Raw genomic sequence first — 17,688 nt, 5'->3', positions numbered from 1 at the left:
ATTACTAAGTTTGTTCAAAGCTTTTTGCAAGGGAGAACATTTAAAATAAAATTAAATAATATTTGTTCTAGTTCTAGTTCTAGTTCTTTTAGGACCTCTCTTATACATTGTTTATGTTTCCGATTTACCAGACCTTCTTAACTGCAAAATAGCGGCTCCCGGAAATTACGCCAGAATTTTTTTTGGAAAAATTAATTAACTTGTTAAATTATAACGGTTGTTTTTAACTCAATCAGTAAGTCGGACGGTTGGGCTGACCCCTCAGGGGTCAGATTTTAAAGAGATGTTTGTGTGTGCGTGCTTACATAAGTTAGTACATCCGTACTTATGTTATATTAGACAGGGTTATCCATTCTGCGCATATTTCGTTATTATTATAAAGTTTGAACATTGACATTATGTGTGAAACACTACATTATTTAACTGACCACCTTGCGAACTGATGCAAGCATCAATTATTTTGAGCGAAACGACACATGACGCAGAGTGGTGCACCTTTGTTAGTGGACCGGTAAAACTCGATAAAATCTGAAAAGATTAATTAAAGCAAGGAGAATCACCTCTAAAAATAACCAACTAACACGACCACAAGACGAGAAAATGGCTTTTGACCAAAACATGTTTTTTTTTTCTAAATTCCAACGTTAAAAAAATATTAAGATTATTTAAATTATTTTTAAAATCATACTTTTATTGGATAAAAGTTAAAAACTTCCACGTGAAGTGCCTGAAAAATGGAAATGTATGTTTTTTTTTATCATTGAATTGAAATCTTGTTTATACATATATCTTTTATTTAATATTTGTTGCCATTTTTGAAGAATTCTTTCTCAACAATTTAGAGTTTTTGTAATGACGATTTTGTTTATAATTACAATAAAAAGTGTTAAGCTTCTTCTCTCATCAAATAATTTTTGGACTTAAAAATGAAATACAGGAATCTGACAATATAAGGAACACATTCAGGACAGCTTTTAGCCGCCCTTGAAGATTTCTTTCTATTGTTGAATCGAAAATATCTGTAATCCTTATTTCGGCTCTCTAAAGCCTCCTCTGATGAGGTACCAATGGGAAGTTCACAAGATTCTATAATTTCTTTTCCGTGTAAAAGAACCTTATAAACACTTGCTGGTAAGTAGTACCAAGGTTATAATTTAAAAGAACAATGAAATATCAGGTCTAGATCGACAAATAAAGCAGATCAAAAATTGATAACTTTTGAACCTCTGGGACGCATATTAAGCGAGATATTCGCATTTTAAGTTTGAACATGGATTTTTGCCCATAACTTGTTGTTAAATTGGTCTTATTCAAATATGGGCACAGCAATGAAAAGGGAATTATTCCTAGATCACAATCCTAAAATTTCAGACCTCTAGGTGGTCTAGATCGAAAAATATTGGAGTTCAAAAAGTGTCCTTTAGGAGCCGAATTTTAATAGTCTAGGACGCATATTAAGCGAGATATTCGCATTTCAAATTTGAACATAAATTCTTGCCCATAACTTGCTGTAAAATTGGTCTTATTCAAAGATAGGCACAGCTATGGAAAGGGAATGATTACTAGATCAAAATACTGAAATTTCAGCCATCTAGGTGGTCTAGATCGAGAAATATTGAAGTGCAAAAATGGACCTCTGGGAGTGGCCTTTTGACCCTCTAGGACGCATAATAAGCCAGATATTCGCATTTAAAGTTTAAATTTGGATTTCTGCCCATAACTTGTTGTAAAATTGATCTTAGACAAAGGTAGGTACACCACTATAAAGGGAATGATTCCTAAATCACAATCCTGAAATTTCAGCCATCTAGATGGTCCAGATCGAGAAATATTAAAGTTCAAATATGGACCTCTGGGAGTGGACTTTTGACCCTCTAGGACGTATAATAAGCAAGATTTTCGTATTTAAAGTTTAAACTTGGATTTTTGCCATAACTTGTTGTAAAATTGGTCTTATACAAAGGTAGGCACACCATTGGAAAGGGAATGATTCCTAGATCACAATCCCTGCCATCTAGGTGGTCTAGATCGAAAAATATTGAAGTGCAAAAATGGACCTCTGGGAGTCGACTTTTGACCCTCTAGGACGCATAATAAGCGAGGTTTTCGCATTTAAAGTTTGAACTTGGATTTTTGCCCATTACTTGTTGTAAAATTGGTCTTATACAAAGGTAGGCACACCATTGGAAAGGGAATGATTTCTAGATCACAATCCTGAAATTTCTGCCATCTAGGTGGTCTAGATCGAAAAATATTGAAGTGCAAAAATGGACCTCTGGGAGTCGACTTTTGACCCTCTAGGACGCATAATAAGCGAGGTATTTGCATTTAAAGTTTGAACTTGGATTTTTGCCCATTACTTGTTGTAAAATTGGTCTTATACAAAGGTAGGCACACCATTGGAAAGTGAATGATTCCTAGATCACAGTCCTGCAATTCCTGCCATCTAGGTGGTCTAGATCGAAAAATATTGAAGTTCAAAAATGGACCTCTTGGAGTGGACTTTTGACCCTCTAGGACACATATTAAGCGAGATATTCGCATTTAAAGTTTGAACTTGGATTTTTGCACATTACTTGTTGTAAAATTGGTCTTATACAAAGGTAGGCACACTATTGGAAAGGGAATGATTCCTAGATCACAGTCCCGAAATTTCAGCCATCTAGGTGTTTTTGATCGAGAGATAATGGTGTTCAAAAATTGGCCTCTGGAACCGGACTTTTAATCCTCTTGGACTCATAATAAGCGAGATATTCATATTTGTTATATATATATATATATATATATAAGAAGTACGTTATGTAATCAATAAAGCTCTCCTTGTTATAATAATAAAGCTCTGAATAAAGTCAGTCTTATAATAGAACTCAAACGTGTCACTTATTTCATTTGTCGGTCACAATAGTTTGTCGACGAGGCTAAAAAAAGAATTACCTTCCACAGTGTTTTAAAATTTAAAATTAAAAAAAAAAAGTACTAAAAAATGGCTCAAGTGGTCAATCACGTTCAAGCCAGTTTTCACATCGAACATTTCGATAAAGAGAAATGAAAATGGAACCGCTGGGTTGAACGTTTGGAAGGAGCATTCGACATTTTTAAAGTAGAAGCTGAACAAAAAAAAATGTCCTGCTTTATTATATGGGCCAGGAGTCTTATGATGTGCTCAGCGATAAACTGTCACCCTCAAAACCAAAAGAAAAGGATTATGCTGAGATTGTAGAACTACTGGAGAAACATTACAATCCTGAACCATTGGAAATCGTAGAAAACTTCAAGTTCCATCATAGGAAGCAGCAAGAAGGCGAAGATGTTTCCCAATATCTGGTTAATTTAAGGCGATTGGCGGCAACATCCAATTTCGGGACGTACTTAGAAACACGTGCAGAATCGGTGCTTGGAGAAAAAATCCCTCACTCTAGAACTAGCCTTGGATATTGCAAAGGGCATAGAGCTTTCGGAAGCTGGAGGAGCTATGATCGGAAAAGGCGAGAAAGAGACAGCATCGGTGTACAAACTTGAAACGGCACACTCATCAGTGGTAAAACAGCCATCAAAAGGTAATTACCGCAACAACAGATTTAATTACAATAAACGGCAGAATATGCAGTACAGCAGATGTGGCGGTACGCATGCTGAAGTAGACTGTTTATATAAAGAAACAATTTGTTCATTTTGTTCCAAAAAAGGGCATTTACGAAAATTTTGTTTAACTAAAACGACTTTAGAAAATACTTTCCACTTAAAGAAATTGATACATCACATAAAATTAATCTTAGAAGTTACAGTGGAGAAAAAATACCTATTGAAGATTTTTCTCATGTGAAAGTATTATATAATAATGTTGTCAAAATGTTAAAATTGTATATTACAAATATGGATAGAATTCCTTTGTTAGGAAGACAGTGGATTAGAGAATTAAATATTAATTTAAATGAGTTAGCTGGAATTGATTTAAATAAATTATATGAATTAAATTTTATAAATAGTAGTATGCATGCACAAAATTTAATAATGAAACTAAAAGATTCATATCCAAATGTTTTTTCACATGAAGTAGGTAAAATCCCTAATTTTCAAGCTAAGCTTAAATTAAAAAAAGCTACACAACCAGTATTCATAAAGTATAGGCCTGTCCCTTTCGCTATTCGCGAGGAGCCGAATTTTAATAGTCTAGGACGCATATTAAGCGAGATATTCGCATTTCAAATTTGAACATGAATTCTTGCCCATAACTTGCTGTAAAATTGGTCTTATTCAAAGATAGGCACAGCTGTGGAAAGGGAATGATTACTAGATCAAAATACTGAAATTTCAGCCATCTAGGTGGTCTGGATCGAGAAATATTGAAGTTCAAAAATGGACCTCTGGGAGTGGACTTTTGACCCTCTAGGACACATATTAAGGGAGATATTCGCATTTAAAGTTTGAACTTGGATTTTTGCCCATTACTTGTTGTAAAATTGGTCTTATACAAAGGTAGGCACACCATTGGAAAAGGAATGATTCCTAGATCAAAATACTGAAATTTCAGCCATCTAGGTGGTCTGGATGGAGAAATATTGAAGTTCAAAAATGGACCTCAGGGAGTGGACTTTTGACCCTCTAGGACGCATATTAAGCGAGATATTCGAATTTAAAGTTTGAACTTGGATTTTTGCCCATAACTTGATGTAAAATTGGTCTTATGCAAAGATGGGCACACCATTTTAAAGGGAATGATTCCCAGATCAAAATCCTGAAATTTCAGCCATCTAGGTGGTCTAGATCGAGAAATATTGAAGTGCAAAAATGGACCTCTGGGAGTGGCCTTTTGACCCTCTAGGACGCATAATAAGCCAGATATTCGCATTTAAAGTTTAAATTTGGATTTTTGAACATAACTTGTTGTAAAATTGGTCTTATACAAAGATATGCACCACATTGGAAAGGGAATGATTCCTAGATCACAACACTGAAATTTCAGCCATATAGATGGTCTAGATCGAGAGATAATGGATTTCAAAAATTGACCTCTGGGAGTGGACTTTCGACCCTCTACGACGCATATTAAGCGAGATATTCGCATTTAAAGTTTGAACTTGGATTTCTGCCCATAACTTGTTGTAAAATTGATCTTAGACAAAGGTAGGTACACCACTATAAAGGGAATGATTCCTAAATCACAATCCTGAAATTTCAGCCATCTAGATGGTCCAGATCGAGAAATATTAAAGTTCAAATATGGACCTCTGGGAGTGGACTTTTGACCCTCTAGGACGTATAATAAGCAAGATTTTCGTATTTAAAGTTTAAACTTGGATTTTTGCCATAACTTGTTGTAAAATTGGTCTTATACAAAGGTAGGCACACCATTGGAAAGGGAATGATTCCTAGATCACAATCCCTGCCATCTAGGTGGTCTAGATCGAAAAATATTGAAGTGCAAAAATGGACCTCTGGGAGTCGACTTTTGACCCTCTAGGACGCATAATAAGCGAGGTTTTCGCATTTAAAGTTTGAACTTGGATTTTTGCCCATTACTTGTTGTAAAATTGGTCTTATACAAAGGTAGGCACACTATTGGAAAGGGAATGATTCCTAGATCACAGTCCCGAAATTTCAGCCATCTAGGTGTTTTTGATCGAGAGATAATGGTGTTCAAAAATTGGCCTCTGGAACCGGACTTTTAATCCTCTTGGACTCATAATAAGCGAGATATTCATATTTGTTATATATATATATATATATATATATAAGAAGTACGTTATGTAATCAATAAAGCTCTCCTTGTTATAATAATAAAGCTCTGAATAAAGTCAGTCTTATAATAGAACTCAAACGTGTCACTTATTTCATTTGTCGGTCACAATAGTTTGTCGACGAGGCTAAAAAAAGAATTACCTTCCACAGTGTTTTAAAATTTAAAATTAAAAAAAAAAAAAGTACTAAAAAATGGCTCAAGTGGTCAATCACGTTCAAGCCAGTTTTCACATCGAACATTTCGATAAAGAGAAATGAAAATGGAACCGCTGGGTTGAACGTTTGGAAGGAGCATTCGACATTTTTAAAGTAGAAGCTGAACAAAAAAAAAATGTCCTGCTTTATTATATGGGCCAGGAGTCTTATGATGTGCTCAGCGATAAACTGTCACCCTCAAAACCAAAAGAAAAGGATTATGCTGAGATTGTAGAACTACTGGAGAAACATTACAATCCTGAACCATTGGAAATCGTAGAAAACTTCAAGTTCCATCATAGGAAGCAGCAAGAAGGCGAAGATGTTTCCCAATATCTGGTTAATTTAAGGCGATTGGCGGCAACATCCAATTTCGGGACGTACTTAGAAACACGTGCAGAATCGGTGCTTGGAGAAAAAATCCCTCACTCTAGAACTAGCCTTGGATATTGCAAAGGGCATAGAGCTTTCGGAAGCTGGAGGAGCTATGATCGGAAAAGGCGAGAAAGAGACAGCATCGGTGTACAAACTTGAAACGGCACACTCATCAGTGGTAAAACAGCCATCAAAAGGTAATTACCGCAACAACAGATTTAATTACAATAAACGGCAGAATATGCAGTACAGCAGATGTGGCGGTACGCATGCTGAAGTAGACTGTTTATATAAAGAAACAATTTGTTCATTTTGTTCCAAAAAAGGGCATTTACGAAAATTTTGTTTAACTAAAACGACTTTAGAAAATACTTTCCACTTAAAGAAATTGATACATCACATAAAATTAATCTTAGAAGTTACAGTGGAGAAAAAATACCTATTGAAGATTTTTCTCATGTGAAAGTATTATATAATAATGTTGTCAAAATGTTAAAATTGTATATTACAAATATGGATAGAATTCCTTTGTTAGGAAGACAGTGGATTAGAGAATTAAATATTAATTTAAATGAGTTAGCTGGAATTGATTTAAATAAATTATATGAATTAAATTTTATAAATAGTAGTATGCATGCACAAAATTTAATAATGAAACTAAAAGATTCATATCCAAATGTTTTTTCACATGAAGTAGGTAAAATCCCTAATTTTCAAGCTAAGCTTAAATTAAAAAAAGCTACACAACCAGTATTCATAAAGTATAGGCCTGTCCCTTTCGCTATTCGCGAGGAGGTAGAAAAAGAGATAAATAGAATGGTTAATAAAGTGATATTAGAAAAAGTAATTCATAGCAATTGGGCGACACCGGTTGTCCCCATTCGAAAGAGTAACAACAAAATTCGTCTCTGTGGGGACTTTAAGGTTACAGTGAACAAAAATATGTTGGTCGATGAGCATCCTCTTCCCACCATCGAAGAGCTTTTTCCTTCAATGAGCGGTGGTATAAAATTTAGTAAGTTAGATCTAACAAGGGCTTATTTACAATTGGAGTTTGACCCTGAATGTAGGGAATTTTTAACTCTGAGTACCCACAGAGGTCTTTATAGACCAACTCGTCTTATGTACGGTGTGGCATCAGCTCCGGCTATTTTTCAACGCTTCATGGAAAATTTATTGCATGATATTCCAGGTGTCAGTGTATTTATCGATGATATTAAAATAACTGGGCCAGATGATAGAACCCATTTAAAGCGATTGCATGAAGTGATGCGTCGATTAAGTGAAAATAACATGCGCATTAACTTAGAAAAATGCGAGTTTTTTCAAAATAAGATCGAGTACTGTGGTTTTGCTATAGATAAAGATGGCATTCATAAAACGAAGAGCAAGATAGATGCTATAGAAAATATGAAACCACCACAGAATAAAGATCAGGTTAAAGCTTATGTTGGTTTAATTAATTATTATGGACGATTTTTCAAGAACCTTAGTACCATCTTGTACCCAATTAATAATTTGCTAAAAGAGAAAGTAAAATTTACCTGGGAATGTAAATGCCAATTAGCTTTTAATAGAATAAAATATTAAATGCACTCTACAAAATTTCTTATACATTACAATCCTAGGTTAAAGCTTATATTGGCAACAGATGCGTCCCCATATGGTGTAGGGGCGGTGTTAAGCCATGAATTAGAAGATGGTACAGAAAGGCCAATTATGTACGCGTCACAAACTTTAAATGCCACCCAACAACGTTATAGTCAAATTGACCGGGAGGCATATGCAATTATATTCGGCAATATGTATATGGGCGTAAGTTTATTTTGATGACGGACAATAAACCCATATCTCAAATTTTTTCACCCCAAAAAGGGATTCCAGCCCTTTCTGCTTCTAGAATGCAGCATTATGCAGCTTATTTGCAAGCATTTGACTACGAAATCGTTTTTCGTAAGACAACTGACCACTGCAACGCAGACGGAATGTCAAGGTTGCCAATAAAAAATATTGCAGAGTACGCAATAGATGAGGTAGATGTTTTAGAAATTAGGCAAATAACTACGCTTCCCTTAACCGTTAAAGAACTAGGAAAAGAAACTGTTAATGACAAAACAATGAGAATTTTACTTCAAGGGCTAAGAACTGGGCGAACAGTGGAATCCAAATTTAGATTCGGTATTGCCCAGGAAGAATTCACATTGCAACAAGATTGTGTTATGAGAGGATTACGTGTCTATAGACCACCAAGTCTAAGAAAACGAGTATTGAATGAGCTACATGCAACACATTTTGGGGCTACTCGCACCAAATCATTAGCTCGGAGCTATTGCTGGTGGGAAAAAATTGATAGCGATATCGAGGAAATGATACAAAATTGCGTTCAATGTCAGATGGTTAAATTCAACCCAATAAAATACCCCTTTCACTCATGGGAAACACCTAGTTCTCCCTGGCAACGTGTTCACGTGGATTTTGCTGGACCATTTTTTGGTAAATATTTTTTTATATTAGTCGATGCGTATACCAAATGGCCGGAAGTGCATGTTATCCCAAATATAACTACGGACTCCACAATTAAAACGTGTAGAGATATTTTTAGCCGTTTTGGAATGCCTTCGGTCTTGGTAAGCGATCATGGTTCTCAGTTTACCAATTTTCAATTTCAAAATTTTCTTAAAAATAATGGAATTATTCATAAAATGGGGGCTCCTTACCATCCAGCCACAAATGGCCAGTCTGAAAGGTATGTCCAAACTATTAAACAGAAATTAAAAAGTCTTAAAGAAAAGAGCTCCACAGATTTTTAAAAAGAATTATGTAATATCCTATTGGATTACAGGAAGATGGTGCACCCTTCTACCGGGAAGTCACCCGCGATGATGATGCTTGGACGGGACATTAAATCAAGGCTTGACTTAATGTTACCAAAGACTGTCAGTGCGGTTAGTAAAATGCATACGCAACCAGGTGAACGTCTCTTAAGAACCGGAGATAGAGTAGCGGTACGAGAGTACTTAAATAGACGTATAAAATGGCATTTCGGTGTAGTCAAAGAAAAAATTGGAGCCCTGCATTATAATATATTATTAGATAATCATCGTGAATGGAAACGACATATAGATCAAATAAGAAAAGTAGGTTCTTCACTTGACCAAGAAAAGAAGTAAGCTCACAAATACGAAAACCCTCATTTAGATAGTATTAAAGATAATGAAAACTGCCATTTGATAAAGATATATCCACTTTCAATGAACAACCTCTACTTTCGAATACTAATTCAGAGCCAAAAAACAATAATGATAAAGTTGATACTTGTAGTGATGGAAATCCTTCGCCATCCATAAAAGAACCTGAAATTAATAACGAAATTGAAACACATGGATATAAATCTAGCAATTGTAACGAAAATAATGTTATTCTAAGAAGATCATCTCGCCAGACAAAAAAACCAGACAGATTGGGTTATGAATAACATGTTATCTTAAAATATTAAATAAAATATGAAATACCGAAACTGAATTGTTAACAAACAAATGAATTGATGTTTATTATTAAGTATAGAATGCATAACATATACATTTAATATTGTTATTATTACTTTTTTTTTATTTAGTGGCAAAGAGATGTATTATGTAAATGATATTTGAATTATATTTTGTTTCTTTTTCTTAAGTTTTTCGATTATTAAACTTAGTGGCGAAGAGATGTTATATATATATATATAAGAAGTACGTTATGTAATCAATAAAGCTCTCCTTGTTATAATAATAAAGCTCTGAATAAAGTCAGTCTTATAATAGAACTCAAACGTGTCACTTACTTCATTTGTCGGTCACAATAACATTTAAAGTTTGAACTTGGATTTTTGCCCATAACTTGTTGAAAAATTGGTCTTATACAAAAAAAGGCACACCATTGGAAAGGAAATGATTCCTAGATCACAGTCCTGAAATTTCTGCCATCTAGGTGGTCTAGGTCGAGAAATATTGAAGAAAAAAATGGACCTCTGGGAGTGGACTTTTGACCCTCTAGGGCGCATATTAAGCGAGATATTCGCATTTAAAGTTTGAACTTGGATTTTTGCCCATTACTTGTTGTAAAATTGGTCTTATGCAAAGGAAGGCACACCCTTTGAAAGGGAATGATTCCTAGATCACAGTCCTGAAATTTCTGCCATCTAGGTGGTCTAGATCGAGAAATATTGAAGTTCAATAATGGACCTCTGGGAGTGGACTTTTGACCCTCTAGGACGCATATTAAGCGAGATATTCGCATTTAAAGTTTGAACTTGGATTTTTGCACATTACTTGTTGTAAAATTGGTCTTATACAAAGGTTGGCACACCACTATAAAGGGAATGATTCCTAGATCACAGTCCTGAAATTTCAGCCATCTAGGTGGTCTAGGTCGAGAAATATTGAAGATCGAAAATGGAACTCTGGGAGGGGACTTTTGACCCTCTAGGACCCATATTAAGCGAGATATTCGCATTTAAGATTTGAACTTGGATTTTTGCACATTATTTGTTGTAAAATTGGTCTTATACAAAGGTAGGCACACCATTGGAAAGGGAATGATTCATAGATCACAGTCCTGAAATTTCTGCCATCTAGGTGGTCCAGATCGAGAAATATTGAAGTTCAAAAATGGACCTCTGGGAGTGGACTTTTGACCCTCTAGGACACATATTAACCAGATATTCGCATTTAAAGTTTGAACTTGGACTTTTGCCCATTACTTGTTGTAAAATTGGTCTTATGCAAAGGAAGGCACACCTTTTGAAAGGGAATGATTCCTAGATCACAGTCCTGAAATTTCAGCCATCTAGGTGGTCTAGGTCGAGAAATATTGAAGTTCAAAAATGGACCTCTGGGAGTGGACTTTTGACCCTCTAGGACCCATATTAAGCTAGATATTCGCATTTAAAGTTTAAACTTGGATTTTTGCCCATAACTTGTTGTAAAATTGGTCTTATACAAAGATAGGCACCACATTGGAAAGGGAATGATTCCTAGATCACAACAGTGAAATTTCAGAAATCTAGGTGGTCTAGATAGAGAAATATTGATGTTCAAAAATGGACCTCTGGGAGTGGACTTTTGATCCTGTAGGACGCATATTAAGCGAGATATTCGAATTTAAAGTTTGAACTTGGATTTTTGCCCATTACTTGTTGTAAAATTGGTCTTATACAAAGATAGGCACACCATTGGAAAGGAAATGATTCCTAGTTTACAATCCTGAAATTTCAGAAATCTAGGTGGTCTAGATAGAGAAATATTGAAGTTCAAAAATGGATCTCTTGGAGTGGACTTTTGACCCTCTAGGACGCATATTAAGCTAGATATTCGCATTTAAAGTTTGAACTTGGATTTTTACCCATAACTTGTTGTAAAATTGGTCTTATACAAAGATAGGCACACCATTGGAAAGGAAATGATTCCTAGTTTACAATCCTGAAATTTCAGAAATCTAGGTGGTCTAGATAGAGAAATATTGAAGTTCAAAAATGAACCTCTGGGAGTGGACTTTTGACCCTCTAGGACCCATATTAAGCGAGATATTCGCATTTAAAGTTTGAACTTGGATTTTTGCCCATAACTTGTTGTAAAATTGGTCTTATACAAAGGTAGGCCCACCATTGGAAAGGGAATGATTCCTAGATCACAGTCCTGAAATTTCAGCCATCTAGGTGGCCTCGATCGAGAAATATTGAAGTTCAAAAATGGACCTCTGGAAGCGGACTTTTGACCCTCTAGGACCCATATTAAGCGAGATATTCGCATTTAAAGTTTGAACTTGGATTTTTGCCCATTACTTGTTGTAAAATTGGACTTATACAAAGATAGTTACACCATTGGAAAGGGAATGATTCCTAGATCACAATAGTGAAATTTCAGAAATCTAGGTGGTCGAGATAGAGAAATATTGAAGTTCAAAAATGGACCTCTGGGAGTGGACTTTAAAGTTTGAACTTGGATTTTTGCCCATTACTTGTTGTAAAATTGGTCTTATACAAAGATAGGCACACCATTGGAAAGGAAATGATTCCTAGTTTACAATCCTGAAATTTCAGAAATCTAGGTGGTCTAGATAGAGAAATATTGAAGTTCAAAAATGGATCTCTTGGAGTGGACTTTTGACCCTCTAGGACGCATATTAAGCTAGATATTCGCATTTAAAGTTTGAACTTGGATTTTTACCCATAACTTGTTGTAAAATTGGTCTTATACAAAGATAGGCACACCATTGGAAAGGAAATGATTCCTAGTTTACAATCCTGAAATTTCAGAAATCTAGGTGGTCTAGATAGAGAAATATTGAAGTTCAAAAATGAACCTCTGGGAGTGGACTTTTGACCCTCTAGGACCCATATTAAGCGAGATATTCGCATTTAAAGTTTGAACTTGGATTTTTGCCCATAACTTGTTGTAAAATTGGTCTTATACAAAGGTAGGCCCACCATTGGAAAGGGAATGATTCCTAGATCACAATAGTGAAATTTCAGAAATCTAGGTGGTCGAGATAGAGAAATATTGAAGTTCAAAAATGGACCTCTGGGAGTGGACTTTTGACCCTCTAGGACGCATATTAAGCGAGATATTCGCATTTAAAGTTTGAACTTGGATTTTTGCACATTACTTGTTGTAAAATTGGTCTTATACAAAGGTAGGCACTTCATTGGAAAAGGAATGATTCCTAGATCACAAACTTGAAATTTCAGCCATCTAGGTGGTCTAGGTCGAGAAATATTGAAGTTCAAAAATGGACCTTTGGGAGTGAACTTTTGACCCTCTATTACGCATATTAAGCGAGATATTCACATTTAGAGTTTGAACTTGAATTTTTGCCCATAACTTGTTGTAAAATTGGTCTCGTAGGCACACCATTGGAAAGGGAATGATTCCTAGAGGACAGTCCTGAAATTTCAGCAATTTAGGTGGTCTAGGTCGAGAAATATTGAAGTTCAAAAATGGACCTCTGGGAGTGGACTTTTGACCCTCTAGGACGCATAATAAGCGAGATATTCGTATTTAAAGTTTGAACTTGGATTTTTGCCCATAACTTGTTGTTAAATTGGTCTTATAAACGGTGATTTATTAAGAGCTTGAGAACTTTAAAAAAAAAGAAAAAAACGCATAAAATCTGCAAAATCTCATCGATTCTTTATTTGAAACGTTAGATTGGTCCATGACATTTACTTTTTGAAGATAATTTCATTTAAATGTTGACCGCGGCTGCGTCTTTGGTGGTCCATTCGGAAAGTCCAATTTTGGGTAACTTTTTCGAGCATTTCGGCCGGAATAGCCCGAATTTCTTCGGGAATGTTGTCTTCCGAAGCTGAAATAGTTGCTGGCTTATTTGTGTAGACTTTAGACTTGACGTAGCCCCACAAAAAATAGTCTAAAGGCGTCAAATCGCATGATCTTGGTGTCAAACTTACTGGTCCATTGAATTGTTCTCCGAAGTTTTCCCTCAAAATGGCCATAGAATCGCGAGCTCTGTGGCATGTAGCGCCATCTTGTTGAAACCACATGTCAACCAAGTTCAGTTCTTCCATTTTTGGCAACAAAAAGTTTGTTAGCATTGAACGATAGCGATCGCCATTCACCGTAACGTTGCGTCCAACAGCATCTTTGAAAAAATACGGTCCAATGATTCCACCAGCGTACAAACCACACCAAACAGTGCATTTTTCGGGATGCATGGGCAGTTCTTGAACGGCTTCTGGTTGCTCTTCACTCCAAATGCGGCAATTTTGCTTATTTACGTAGCCATTCAACCAGAAATGAGCCTCATCGCTGAACAAAATTTGTCGATAAAAAAGCGGATTTTCAGCCAACTTTTCTAGGGCCCATTCACTGAAAATTCGACGTTGTGGCAGATCGTTCGGCTTCAGTTCTTGCACGAGCTATACGGTTTTACACCAAGATCTTTGCGTAAAATCTTCCATGTGGTAGAATAACACAAACCCAATTGCTGCGAACGGCGACGAATCGACATTTCACGGTCTTCAGCAACACTCTCACAAACAGACGCAATATTCTCGTCTTGGTTTAATGTCAAATAAAGTAAACTGAGTGCGAAACTTGGTCACAATCGCATTAATTGTTTGCTCACTTGGTCGATTATGTAGACCATAAATCGGACGTATAGCGCGAAACACATTTCGAACCGAACACTGATTTTGGTAATAAAATTCAATGGTTTGCAAGCGTTGCTCGTTAGTAAGTCTATTCATGATGAAATGTCAAAGCATACTGAGCATCTTTCTCTTTGACACCATGTCTGAAATCCCGCGTGATCTGTCAAATACTAATGCATGAAAATCCTAACCTCAAAACAATCACCCTTTACAAAGGTAGGCACACCATTGGAAAGGATATGATTCCTAGATCACAGTCCTGAAATTTCTGGCATCTAGGTGGTCTAGATCGCGAAATATTGAAGTTCAAAAATGGACCTCTTGGAGTGGACTTTTGACCCTCCAGGACGCATAATAAGAAAGATATTCGTATTTAAAGTTTGAACTTGGATTTTTGCCCATAACTTGTTGTTAAATTGGTCTTATACAAAGGAAGGCACACCATTGGAAAGGATATAATTCATAGATCACAGTCCTGAAATTTCTGCCATCTAGGTGGTCTAGATCGAGAAATATTGAAGTTCAAAAATGGACCTCTGGGAGTGGACTTTTGACCCTCTAGGACACATATTAATCTTAATATTCGCATTTAAAGTTTGAACTTCGATTTTTGGCCCGTTACTTGTTGTAAAATTGGTCTTATGCAAAAGAAGGCACACCATTTGAAAGGGAATGATGCCTAGATCACTATCCTGAAATTTCAGCCATCTAGGTCGTCTAGGTCGAGAAATATTAAAGTTCAAAAATGTACCTCTGGGAGTGGACTTTTGACCCTCTGGGAAGCATAATAAACGAGATATTCGCATTTAAAGTTTGAACTTGGATGTTTGCCCATAACTTGTTGTAAAATTGGTCTTATGCAAAAGAAGGCACACCATTTGAAAGGGAATGATGCCTAGATCACTATCCTGAAATTTCAATTACCTAGGTGGTCTAGATCGAAAAATATTGAAGTTCAAAAATGGACCTCTGGGAGTGGACTTTTGACTTCTAGGACGCATAATAAGCGAGATATTCGCATTTAAAGTTTGAACTTGGATTTTTGCACATTACTTGTTGTAAAATTGGTCTTATACAAAGGTAGGCACTTCATTGGAAAAGGAATGATTCCTAGATCACAAACTTGAAATTTCAGCCATCTAGGTGGTCTAGGTCGAGAAATATTGAAGTTCAAAAATGGACCTTTGGGAGTGAACTTTTGACCCTCTATTACGCATATTAAGCGAGATATTCACATTTAGAGTTTGAACTTGGATTTTTGCCCATAACTTGTTGTAAAAATTGGTCTCGTAGGCACACCATTGGAAAGGGAATGATTCCTAGAGCACAGTCCTGAAATTTCAGCAATTTAGGTGGTCTAGGTCGAGAAATATTGAAGTTCAAAAATGGACCTCTGGGAGTGGACTTTTGACCCTCTAGGACGCATAATAAGCGAGATATTCGTATTTAAAGTTTGAACTTGGATTTTTGCCCATAACTTGTTGTTAAATTGGTCTTATAAACGGTGATTTATTAAGAGCTTGAGAACTTTAAAAAAAAAGAAAAAAAACGCATAAAATCTGCAAAATCTCATCGATTCTTTATTTGAAACGTTAGATTGGTCCATGACATTTACTTTTTGAAGATAATTTCATTTAAATGTTGACCGCGGCTGCGTCTTTGGTGGTCCATTCGGAAAGTCCAATTTTGGGTAACTTTTTCGAGCATTTCGGCCGGAATAGCCCGAATTTCTTCGGGAATGTTGTCTTCCGAAGCTGAAATAGTTGCTGGCTTATTTGTGTAGACTTTAGACTTGACGTAGCCCCACAAAAAATAGTCTAAAGGCGTCAAATCGCATGATCTTGGTGTCAAACTTACTGGTCCATTGAATTGTTCTCCGAAGTTTTCCCTCAAAATGGCCATAGAATCGCGAGCTCTGTGGCATGTAGCGCCATCTTGTTGAAACCACATGTCAACCAAGTTCAGTTCTTCCATTTTTGGCAACAAAAAGTTTGTTAGCATTGAACGATAGCGATCGCCATTCACCGTAACGTTGCGTCCAACAGCATCTTTGAAAAAATACGGTCCAATGATTCCACCAGCGTACAAACCACACCAAACAGTGCATTTTTCGGGATACATGGGCAGTTCTTGAACGGCTTCTGGTTGCTCTTCACTCCAAATGCGGCAATTTTGCTTATTTACGTAGCCATTCAACCAGAAATGAGCCTCATCGCTGAACAAAATTTGTCGATAAAAAAGCGGATTTTCAGCCAACTTTTCTAGGGCCCATTCACTGAAAATTCGACGTTGTGGCATTTTGACCCTCTAGGACGCATAATAAGCGAGATATTCGCATTTAAAGTCTGAACTTGGATTTTTGCCCATAACTTGTTGTTAAATTGGTCTTATACAAAGGTAGGCACACCATTGGAAAAGGAATGATTTCTAGATCACAATCCTGAAATTTCAGCCATCAAGGTGGTCTAGATAGAGAAATGTTGAAGTTCAAAAATTAACCTCTGGGAGTAGACTTTTAACCCTCTAGGACGCATAATAAGCGAGATATTCTCATTTAAAATTTGAACTTGGGTGTTTGCCCATAACTTGTTGTAAAATGTGTCTTATACAAAGGTAGGCACACCATTGGAAAAGGAATGATATCTAGATCGCAAACCTGAAATTTCAGAAATCTAGGTGGTCTAGATAGAGAAATATTGAAGTGCAAAAATGGACCTCTGGGAGTGGACTTTTGACCCTGTAGGACGCATATTAAGCGAGATATTCGCATTTAAAGTATGAATTTGGATTTTTGCCCATTATACAAAGGTAGGCACACCATTGGAAAAGGAATGATTCCTAGATCACTATCCTGAAATTTCAGCCATCTAGGTGGCCTAGATCAAGAAATATTGAAGTTCAAAAATGGACCTCTGGAAGTGGACTTTTGATTCTCTAGGACGCATAATAAGCGAGATATTCGCATTTAAAGTTTGAACTTGGATTTTTGCCCATAACTTGTTGTAAAATTGGTCTTATACAAAGGAAGGCACACCATTGGAAAAGGAATGATTCCTTGATCACAATCCTGAAATTTCAGCCATATAGATTGTCTAGATCGAGAGATAATGGTGTTCAAAAATTGGCCTCTGGAACCGGACTTTTAACCCTCCTGGACGCATAATAAGCGAGATATTCGCATTTAAGGTTTGAACTTGGATTTTGGTCTATAACTTGTTGTAAAATTGGTC

At 36.2% G+C, this 17,688-nt stretch overlaps 1 long non-coding RNA gene across 1 annotated transcript in view; it reads right to left on the bottom strand.

Annotated features, from left to right (window-relative positions):
* Positions 1-17,688, bottom strand: part of LOC129952552 (uncharacterized) — a 43,422-nt gene that overhangs the window by 5,977 nt on the left and 19,757 nt on the right. The gene's annotated exons all lie outside the window — the stretch shown is intronic.

This window comes from Eupeodes corollae, chromosome 1, assembly GCF_945859685.1.
Source record: "Eupeodes corollae chromosome 1, idEupCoro1.1, whole genome shotgun sequence".
In the NCBI taxonomy this organism is placed as follows: Eukaryota; Metazoa; Arthropoda; class Insecta; order Diptera; family Syrphidae; genus Eupeodes; species Eupeodes corollae.
Note: the sequence above shows the minus strand (reverse complement) of the source record. Positions and strands in the feature narration are given on the sequence as shown.